The sequence below is a fragment of the Chiloscyllium plagiosum genome, unplaced genomic scaffold (genome assembly GCF_037043375.1).
Source record: "Chiloscyllium plagiosum isolate Xiang-an unplaced genomic scaffold, Cpla_swu_hap1 HiC_scaffold_9, whole genome shotgun sequence".
Lineage (NCBI taxonomy): Eukaryota > Metazoa > Chordata > Chondrichthyes > Orectolobiformes > Hemiscylliidae > Chiloscyllium > Chiloscyllium plagiosum.
In genome coordinates this window covers 124,348,422-124,359,082 of record NW_028270147.1, presented here as the reverse complement: position 1 = coordinate 124,359,082, position 10,661 = coordinate 124,348,422, and positions in this window count along the sequence as shown.

The following is a 10,661-nucleotide window of genomic DNA, read 5'->3' as shown; positions in this document are numbered from 1 at the left end:
GACTGTGTCTCTCTGAGTGAGTGTACTACATAATGCTGCCTGTAGGTGTCACTCTGAGTGTGGGTGTATTATTCAAAGAGACACCTACAGGCAGCTAGGGTTGTGAGCATGTTACTCAGGCCTGCCTGACTCTCTGTGTGTGTTAACTCAGTGTTGCCTGTAGGTGTGTCTCTGAATGTGTGTGTGTTATTCTGCACTGTCTGTAGGTATCTCAGTGAGTGTCAGTGTGTTACTCTGTGTTGCCTGCAGGTGTCTCTAAGTGATGGATAGAGAATAGGCTTTGTGATGGGGATTGAAGATTAGGCCTTAATCTTCTCAAATCTCAGATGAAAAACAATTTAGCCTGAGATGGCAGCTCATTTGGCCAAAGTTAAAAATCGCACAACACCAGGTTAGAGTCCAACAGGTTTCTTTGGAAGTACAAGCTTTCGGAGCACTGCTCCTTCATCAGGCAGCTAGTGGGGCAGGATCATAGTTCACAGAATTTGTCATGAAATTGAGATGGCAGCTGAGAAAGGTGAATACTGAGAGTGTATTCTCAGTAAGCGAGGGATTTCAAAGGCAGTGCACTCTGTAGTTCCTAATGTGCTCCCCAATTACAAGGAGCCGGGGTCATTGCAGTTGTGGTTGTCTGCTCAGCCAGTGCTGGTTAGCCATAGTCGTATTTCAATGGTCAATTAACCCGAAACCAGGTGCAGCAATATTACCTTACCGGGAGGGAGCTGTCTGAGTGAGGGAGGTTGAATCCTTGCAGCCCCGAGAGTGATTGCAGTGGATTAATTAAGGGTGCTACCACCATGAAGGTGTGCCCTTCTCTCCCTCTGCCTCAGCTGTGATGACCCTCAGGGTTAAACTCACCACCAGTTATTTCTGTTTGTAATGAGCGAGTGGGGGAAGGGGAAAGTGAGGACTGAAGATGCTGGAGATCAGAGTTGACAGTGTGTTGCTGGGAAACCACAGCAGGTCAGGCAGCATCTGAGGAGCAGGATAATCATTATTTTGGGCATAAGCTCTTCATCAGGAATGGAGGGAAGGTCAACCTCTCCCAAAGGCAGCACAGGCTGGATCGACGGGGCCACAAGAGTAAGCATGGGGAGATTGAGGGTGACAGAAGGAGGGGGTTGGTTGGCAGGTTGTTATTCAGAGTCAGGTCCCAGTGTATCAGTCCTTCTGACACTCCCCTTTTTATCTGTCAGCCAGGACACCCTGATTGGACACGGTTAACAGCACATCAGGGAACTCATATTATCAGAAAAAATGAAACATTTATCGAACAAGGAGTGCAAGAACTAAACGACACTAGACAAAATGAGTGGTTTGAAAGATTTCATTACAGACATCACCAATTTGGTCCAACAAGTCCACATACCCACTGAAGAGAAACTCCCCGAGACCCATTCCCCTGCCCTATCACTCGACATTTCCCCTGACCGACACATTTCTGAACATTGTGACAATTGTAACATGGCCAATTCACCTAACCTGCACATCTTTGGATTGTGGGAGGAACCTGGGGCACATGGAGGAAATCCACACAGACACAGGGGGAGCGTGCAAACTCCACAAAGACCTGGGGCTGGAATCGAACCTGGGTCCCTGGTGCTGTGAGTTAGCCGTGCTAACCACTGAGCCACCATGCCACAAATTTTAAAAAATGCCCAAAGAGTTGAGCTTTTGTTAAGCTCTGTGAGCCTGACGTGATATAAACTATAAACATGCAACCCTCTGTCAGGGAATGTAGTGCAGGGTGGAAACCTTACAACCTTTAAATATCATAACATGCAAGGATCTGGGATAAGTGCAGGAAATTGGGATGAGAGTGCCTTTAGTGGTAGTTATGTTGGTACAGACTCAATGGGACAAAGGACCTTTCCTGCTCTGTATCAATCTGTGCTCCATGTTGAGAGGGCAGTGCAGGTTAATGGTGACTACATGAGGCATTTCTAAGATGGCAAACACATGATCAAGGGTCAGAGGAAATGACTCAAGCTTCAGTGAAGGCCCAAGTAAGTGCTTGGGAGGAGGGTCAAGGCTAATGGAGACAAGGTCAATGGAGACTGAGCGAGGGAGCAGGGTGCTGACTGGCATCTCCAGGGGTTGCAGTGAGGCATGTGGGGACAAGAGGGGAGTGTGGAGGGAGGGAGTGCAGTTTCAGTTAAAATGTGACCTTTGTCAGCAGCAGCATGACCTTCAGCACCAGGGGGTGTCCCTGACTGTGTCAGCTCACTGACTGCTCTTTGTGTGCTTCCACACAGCCACTCGTCTGGTCACTACGCAAAGTCTTGCTTGTGTTTACACTACCATTTACACCACCGTCTGCACCCGCCGTCTGCACCTTCTGCCTTCACCACTGTCTGCACCCACCATCTACACCCACTGTCTGCACTACCGTCTGTACCCACTGTCTGCACCCAGCATCCACAGCCACTGTCTAGTCCCTCTGTGAACACCCACCATCTACACCCACTGTCTACACCATTGTCTGCACCCTCCATCTACACCTCCCATCTTTCTGCTGTTGTAAGATTGTATCCAATGATTCCATTAAGATTACTGCAACCGAAGCCTGAATTTTAGAACCAGCAATGATTGTCTTCTAATCCTGACCTACAAAGTCTGTGTTCCACATTGGGTGTATATATTAATTACTCAATGCCATTTGATTTCGGTGATGGCAGGACTGACGTATAAGGAGAGGTTGAGTTGATGAGGATTGTGTTCACTGGAGTTTAGAAGAATGAAGGAAGGGAATCTTGGAGAAAGCTGCAAAATTGGAACAGGACGAGACAAATTAGATCGAGGAAGGATGTTCCCAATGGTGGGGAAGTCCAGAACCAGGACACATGGTTTAAGGTTAAGGGGTAAACTTCATAGGACAGAGACGAGGAAAAATGTTTTCACCCAGAGAGTGGTGAGCCTGTGGAATTCTCTGTCACAGAAAGTGGTTGATGCCAAAACATGATGTTATCAAGAAAGAGGTAGAGATAGCTCTTGTGGCTAAAGAATCAAGGGATATGGGGAAGGGATGGATTACAGTAATGTGCTCCATGACCAGCTTCAATCATATTGAATGGCATAGCAGGCTGGAGGGGCCAAATGGCCTACTCCTGCTCCTATCCTCTATGTTTCTACATCACGTAAAATAGATTGCCAGGTGGAGGTCACTCTGTCAGATGAGTAAGTATCCATTCACAGATTCCATCCACACTACTCCCCTTTCATTTTCATTGAGTCCACTCCCTCTCTTCCTATGTCTTTGTTATCTGACCAGTGACCACACCTCCCTTCACCACCCCAGCAAGGAGATGTGCTAATAACCCATCTTTTGTTTTAATTTGCTAATTGGGTGATGTGGATGGGGTTTTCAAAAACAGTAAGAGCTGAACTCTTATCACCTTTTGTGCTGATTTTTTTGTGTGCCTCCCTCAATATGGGCGACACAGAACTGCTGCCTCACAGAGCCAGGGACGCAGGTTTGAGAGTCACACAGCATAGAAATAGGCTCCTCGGCCCACCATGTCAATGCTGACCAACAAATACTAAACTACACTAATCCCATTTACCCGCAGTCGTTTGGAGCCTACCATGCCCAGGTATTATAAGTGCTCATCCAAATGATTTTAAAGGTTGTGTAATTTTCAGCCTGCACCACCCTCTCAGGCAGCATGATCCATATATCTACCACACACTGGGTCAAAAAATACTTCCACCTTAATCTTATAACCTCTGGTCTTAAATAGGTTTGGGTGAGGAGCGGAGGCTGCAGAACAGTGTGAGAGGTCAGGAATGGAGAGAGGGAGAACAGTGTGAGGGTGAGGGATGGAGGCTGGAGCAGGAAGACGCTTGTGTTCTGGAAAGCAGCACAAATAGGGAAGAGATCCAAGAGCTGACAGGAGTAGTCTCCATGCTTCCTAAAAGTAGCTTTATGGTGGGAAAGAGAATAAATCAGGAGATAATGAGGGCCTGGAATAAAGGCTGCTCATTCATTACAAATGACTTTTATCCTCGCTCATTATTTATAGTCAGATTTTTCTTTTTCATTCATTCACAGGATGAGGGTGTCACTGCCTCGGACAGCATTTATTGCCCACCCCTAATTGCCCCAGAGGGCAGTTAACAGTCATCCACATTGCTGTGGGATTGGATTCCCATGTAGGCCAGACCAGGTAAGGATAGCAGTTCCCTTCCCTAAAGGACGTTAGTAAACCAGAGGGGTTTTCCTGACAATCGACATGGATTAATGGTCATCGTTAGACTCTTAATTGCAGACTTTTTAATTGAATTTAAATTCCCCCATCTGCCACGGTGGGATTTGAGCCTGTGTCCCCAGAACCATATCTGGGTCTCTGTGCATTAATCACAGAAGGTTAGTATGTAGGTACAGCAAGTCATCAGGAAAGCTCATAGAACATTATGGTGTAGTGTGAGGGGAAACTGAATGCAAGATTTCATTGAAACAAGCAAGATCCTGAGGGTCCTTGACCAGGTGAATGTGGAAAGGATGTTTCCTCTTGTGGGAGAGTCCAGAACTAGGGATCACAGTTTAAAAATAAGGGAGAGTCCATTCAAAACAGAGACTAGGAAACATGTTTTTCTCTCAGAGATTGTCAGTCTTTGGAATTCCCCTCCTTAAAAGACAGTGGATGCAGAATTTAGAATCTATCCAGTGTGGAAACAGGTCCTTCAGCCCAACAAGTCCACACAAACCCTCCAAAGAATAATTAATCCAGATCCATTTCCCGACCCTATATTTACCCTAGGAAGAGGTAGATAGATTCTTGATGACTGAAGGGATGGAACATGATCAGAGAATGTAGAGTTGAGGTTAAAATCAGATCAACCACGATCTTATTGAATGGGGGAGCAGGTTCAAAGGGCCGAGTGGCCTACTTTTGTTCTTTGCCCATATGTTGCCTCATACACCTTCGCACAAGCAAAGACTGCCACTCGTATTTTCTACCTGCAGATTAAGCTGCTTGTGCAATAGGCCTCATCTACACAGTGTTTTCACCAGCCTTTCATTGTGAGGTTAAAGATAATGGTCCCATAATCAATCCATTAACTCTATTTGTTGGTTTATTTAAAACAATAAAATAAATTACAAGTCATTAAACAGACATTACAGCAAGCAATAATAGGCAGCACGATGGCTCAGTGGTTAGCACTGCTGCCTCACCGTGCCAGGGAACCGCCTCAGTTGGGTCTATGTGGAGTATGCACATTCTCCCTGTGTCTGCGTGGGCTTCCCCTGGGTGCTCTGGTTTCCTCCCACAGTCTAAAGATCTGCAGGCTCGATACATTGGCCATGCTAAATTGCCCAGAGTGTACAGGAATATGCAGGTTTAGTGGAGTAGCCATTGGAACATACAGAGATAGGATAGGGGTCGAGATAGAATGACCTTCGGAGGGGCGGTATGGAGTCAATGGGCTGAATGGCCTACCTCCACACTATAGGGATTCTGTGTTACAAATGCAAGTTCCTTCTTTCCATTCTAGCCCTGAAGCATGCATGTGGTTCTGTCTCATATCCACTCAAGAGATGGCAACCCTTTGAAGACAGGAGCAGCCTCTATTCTTTTGGAAAGTACTTCTTCCACTCTGTGTCCTTCACAGCCTCGTAGACAGCAACAATGAGATCGGGAAATAACCCAAGGCTATAATCTTCTGGACTCTTCATTAAACTGTGGAACCTGAAAAATACAATTAATGTCCAAGTCAATGAAGATATTGCTCAGCAATCACTAAATGCTGAGTTTTAGTACTCAGCAGGCCCCAGGAGTCAAAATAACTGAGTAGATCATTGCTCTGAATTGCTCATAAATTTCACCTTCACATTTCTGGAGGCTTTGATTAAAAAGGTTGCTTACTCCTCTCTAATATACAGCTTAAAATCAGTTCCAACTCCCAACCATCCAGCTGAGAGCAGAGCCCTGTACAAACTGGAACCTGGTCAGTGGGAGCACTGTCACCTCTGTCTCAGAAGCTTTGGGGAGTCTATTTTGATCATAGAGTCCTTCAGCACTGGAGGCTGTTCAGAGGATGTTTCCCTGACTGATCCCAGGGATGAAAGGGCTGTCCCATGAGGAGCAGTTAAAGAGCTTGGGCTTGTACTCACTGGAGTTCAAAAGAATGAGGAGGGATCTGATTGAGGGATAGAAAATGTGAAAGGGGATTGAGAAGGTGGATGTTGAATAGATGCTCCCCCTTGCAGGACAGTCTGGAACAAGAGGTCAGCGATATCGAGTGAGAGGAGGTCGGTTCAAAACTGAGCTTTGGAGAAACTACATCTCCCAGAGGGTTGTGAATCTGTGAAACTCAATGCCCCAGAGTGCAGTGGAGGTAGAATCAATCAACAGGTTCAAGAAAGATGTGTTTCTGATGAAAAGTGAGATAAAGAGCGATGGGGAGCAGGCAGGAGAGTGGAGTTGATACCAGGATAAGATCAGCCACAGTCATATTTAATGGCAGATCGGGCTCGAAGGGCTGAATTGCCTCCTCCCTCTCCTAATTCCTATGTTGAACACTGCAAAACTGTCAAGGTTGACACTGCAAAACTGAGGGAGCTGTTGTCTTTCAGGTGAGATACAAAACAGGGGTCCTGCCACAATATATCGAACTGTACTGTCTCCCCCAGTGACAAGCGCTGGAATTTGAATTCAAATCACAAAGCAAGCCTCATTAATGGTGACCACGATAATGATCCCTGATTGCTGTCCAGCCTCAGCCTTACCCAATCTGGATTTCATGAGACTCCAACCCCACAGCAATCTGGTTAACTCTTAGGTGCCTTCTGAGAGGCCACAGAAAGGCCAGCAGTTCAAGGGTAATTAATCTTGGGTAACAAATGCTGATCTATGCCAGTGACACCCACCTCCCAGAAAACAGAGTGCAACAGAGATTGACGTCAGCCAAAATTGTCAGATCAGACTCCCAATGAGATGGGGAGATGGTTAAAAATGAATTCAGCTCAGTAAGGAACAGGTCCCCACTTGTTTACACATCATTGCTGACAAAATAAGTGAGAGAAAACAGAAAACGAAAGGTGAGAACCCTCAAATGTGGGAATATCAGTGAAAATTCAGGCAACTAAAGGAAGATATGAAGAACTGCAAAGGAAGACAAAAAGGAAGCAAGAGTTACAGAAAGTGATTGAGAAAGAGACCTGCAAGGGGTCACAAGAATAACACAAATGTTTTACACAAAAATTAGAAAACCAAGGGGGCTCCAGTGCAATGTGAACCCTTTAGAAACAAACTGGGAATTCCATGAATGAGACTAAGGGAATTGCCGGTATGTACAATAATTAGTTGTGTCAGTCTTCACAGTCAAGGAACGGGATAATGCAGCTTCCATTCCAGGGTGGTTAGTAATGAATTGAAGACTGGAATTCGCAAAACTTGATACATGCCAGAAAACAGCATTGGAAAGCAAGCAGCTCTAAAGGCTGACAGATTCTCCAGGACCTCAGGGGTTTAAAGGAAGGGGGGAAGAATTTTCAGAAGGTTTTGCCATCAGGTTCCAAAGCAGCAACCGTTCCTTTAAGTTGGAAAATATCCTGCTGTAACTCCACGGGTTCAAGAAAGATGAGAGAGGGAACCGTGGAAATTACATTCTGGTCAATCTAACATCTCTTTTGGGGGGTTCATTGGAATCTATAATTAACAGCCAAGAAAATGAACATGTAGAGAATTGGAAATAGCCCACATAGATTTGTGATGAGTAGGTTCGGACTAACGAACCAAATGCATTGACCAAAATAGTCGATAGGGCAAAAAGTCTCATCAACTTTCAGAAATACTCGATAATTTCCCACAAAACATCTGCTGACCAAAGTTAAAACCCATGGGATTGAAGATGAATGTTTGACTTGGTTCAGAGGCTGGTTTAGTGACAGACAACAGAGAAAGAAAGTGACGAGTGGTGTTCCACAAGGATTCTGTGGTGAGGCCTTAACGACTGACTGCATGTATTAATGAGAATCATAGTTCCACATTGACACAAAGACTGATGGAATAGTAAGCAGTGCAGATGGTCTTTTTGTTTAAAACTCCCTCTGAGGACATGGGTGTTGCTTTCTGGGCCAGCATTTATTACACGTTCTGTGTTGCCCTTGTGAATCATGCAATCATCATACAGTGTAGAAGCAGGCCATTCAGCCCATCAAATCCACACCAACCCACCAAACAGCATCCCATCTGGACTGACCCCATTCCTGTACTGCAGCATTTCCTATGGCCAACCCACCCAGCCAACACATCCCTCGACACTATGCGCAATTTGGCATGGCTAATCCACCTAACCAACATATCTATGGACTGTGTGGAAGAAACCCACACAGACATGGGGAAAATGTGCAACCTCCACACAGACAGTTGTCCCAGGGTGAAATTGAACCCAGGTCCCTAGTGCTGTGAGGTAGCAGCACTAACCACTGAGCCACAATCCTGCCCTTTGCAAGGTGGTGGTGAGCTGCCTTGTTGAACCACTGCAGTCCATGTGCTGTAGATAAACCCACAATGCCCTTAGGGAGGGAATTTCAGGATTTTCATCCAGCGACACTGGAGGAACAGTAATATATTTTAAAATCAAGATTCTATGTGGATTGGAGGGGAACATGTTTTTGGTGGTGTTCTGTGTCCTTCTACATGGAAATGATCGTGAGTTTGGAAGGTGCTGTCTCAAGAGACTTGGTGTGAATTCCTGCAGTGCATCTTGTAGATGGTGCAAACGGCTGTTCCTGAGCATCAGTGGTAGAGGGAGTGTATGTTTATCGATGTGGTGCCAATCAAGCAGGCTGCTTTGCACTGGAAGATATCAAGCTTCTTGATTGTTTTTGGAGCTGCATCCATCCAGGCAAGTGGGGAGTAACCCACCACAGTCCTATCCAAAACTTGACTGATCTTTTCTTAATTCATTTACTGGAGTAGGTATCACTTGCTATGTCAGCATTTATCGCCCAGAATCAAATGGGGTGGCACAGCACTGGGACCAAGGTTTAATTCCACCCTCAGGCAATTAACTGTGTGGAGTTTGCATGTTCTCCCTGTGTCTGCCTGGATTCCCTCCCGGTGATCTGGTTTCCTCCCACAGTCCACAAACATGCGGGTTAGGTGGAATGGCCATGGGAAATGCAAGGTTACAGGGGAGTGGGTCTGTGGGAGATGCTCTTTGGAGAGGCGGTTTGGGCTGAATGGCCTGTTTCCACATTGTAGGGATTCTATGAATTTCTTGACTCAGAGGGTTTTGAATCTTTGGGATACTCATCGATGCTTAGGCGTTTGAATAAATTCAAGATAGTGATAATACACATGTGGGCAGGCAATGAGTTAATGGTATCATCACTAGATTCTTAATCCAACGAGCCAAGTAATGTTCTGGGGGACCTGGGATCACCGTGGGGCAGCACGGTGGTACAGTGGTTAGCACTGCTGCCTCACAGCACCAGGATCCCAGGTTTAATTTTAGCCTCGGGTGACTGCCTTTTATGGAGTTTGCACATTCTCCCTGAGTCTGCATGGGTTTCCACTGGGTACTCCGGTCTCCTCCCACAATCCAAAGATGTGCAAGTTAGGTGAATTGGTCACGCTAAATTGCCCATAGTCAGGGGTGAATATGGGGAATGAGTCTGGGTGGGTTACTCTTCGGAGGGTCGGTGTGGACTTGTTTTGCCAAAGGGCCTGTTTCCATACTGTAGGGAATCTAATCTAAATCCTGGCAATGCATGGAGTGGAATTTTAAATTCAAAAAGTCTCTGGCGTTAAGAGTCTAATGACAACCATTGTTGGGGGAGAACCCTGTCGGGCCCACTAATGTCCATCAGATTGCTGTCCTTGCCCATACTGACTGACATATGACTCCAGACCCACAGCAACATAGAATCATAAAATCCCTACTGTGTGGAAGAAGGTCATTCAACCCATCAAGTACAAGCAGCAACTCACCAGAACTAGCCCCCTCTCCTAACCTTACACTTCCATGGCCAATCCAACGAACCTGCACATCTCTGGACTGAGAGAGCAAACTGGGGCACCCAGAGGAAACCCATTCAGACAGAGGGAGAACATACAAAGTCCACACAGACAGTTGCCTGAAGGTGGAATCAAACCCAGGTCCCTGGCGCTGTGAGGTAGTGGTGCCAGCCACTGTGCCACCCATTCCTCATCTCTGGTCGAAACGTCTAACCCCTTATTCCCAGACTGGGACTCTGCTTTAGAATCCCCAGGTAGGGGTTCATCCTTCCAAAATCTACCCTGTCAGGGCCCTGGAGAATTTGAAATGTTTCAGTGAAATCTCATCCCAGCCTTCTGAATTCTAGGGAATCCTGACCCAGTCCCCTCTCTCAATAATTAGGCAATCCCTCAGCCCGTCACATGAACTGTGGCTGGGTTTGATCATCTCAGTAAGAGTTTCCAGGAGGAAAGGAGAAAGAAAGACTCGTTCTGCTTTGAATCGATGCTAAAAACTGAAAAAGCAGGAAAATATTGTCACTAAGTATGGTTCACATACTCTTACTTTTCATCAAAGTGCTGGATGAGGTTTCTTATGAATTTCAGGAGGTCACTGGTGGTGTCCTTATATTCTTTATTCCTGCCTTGTCTCTTGTTCATGTCATTTAAGAGGACGGAGTCAACTGAGAAGGAAATGAACAGCAGAGTTTGTTT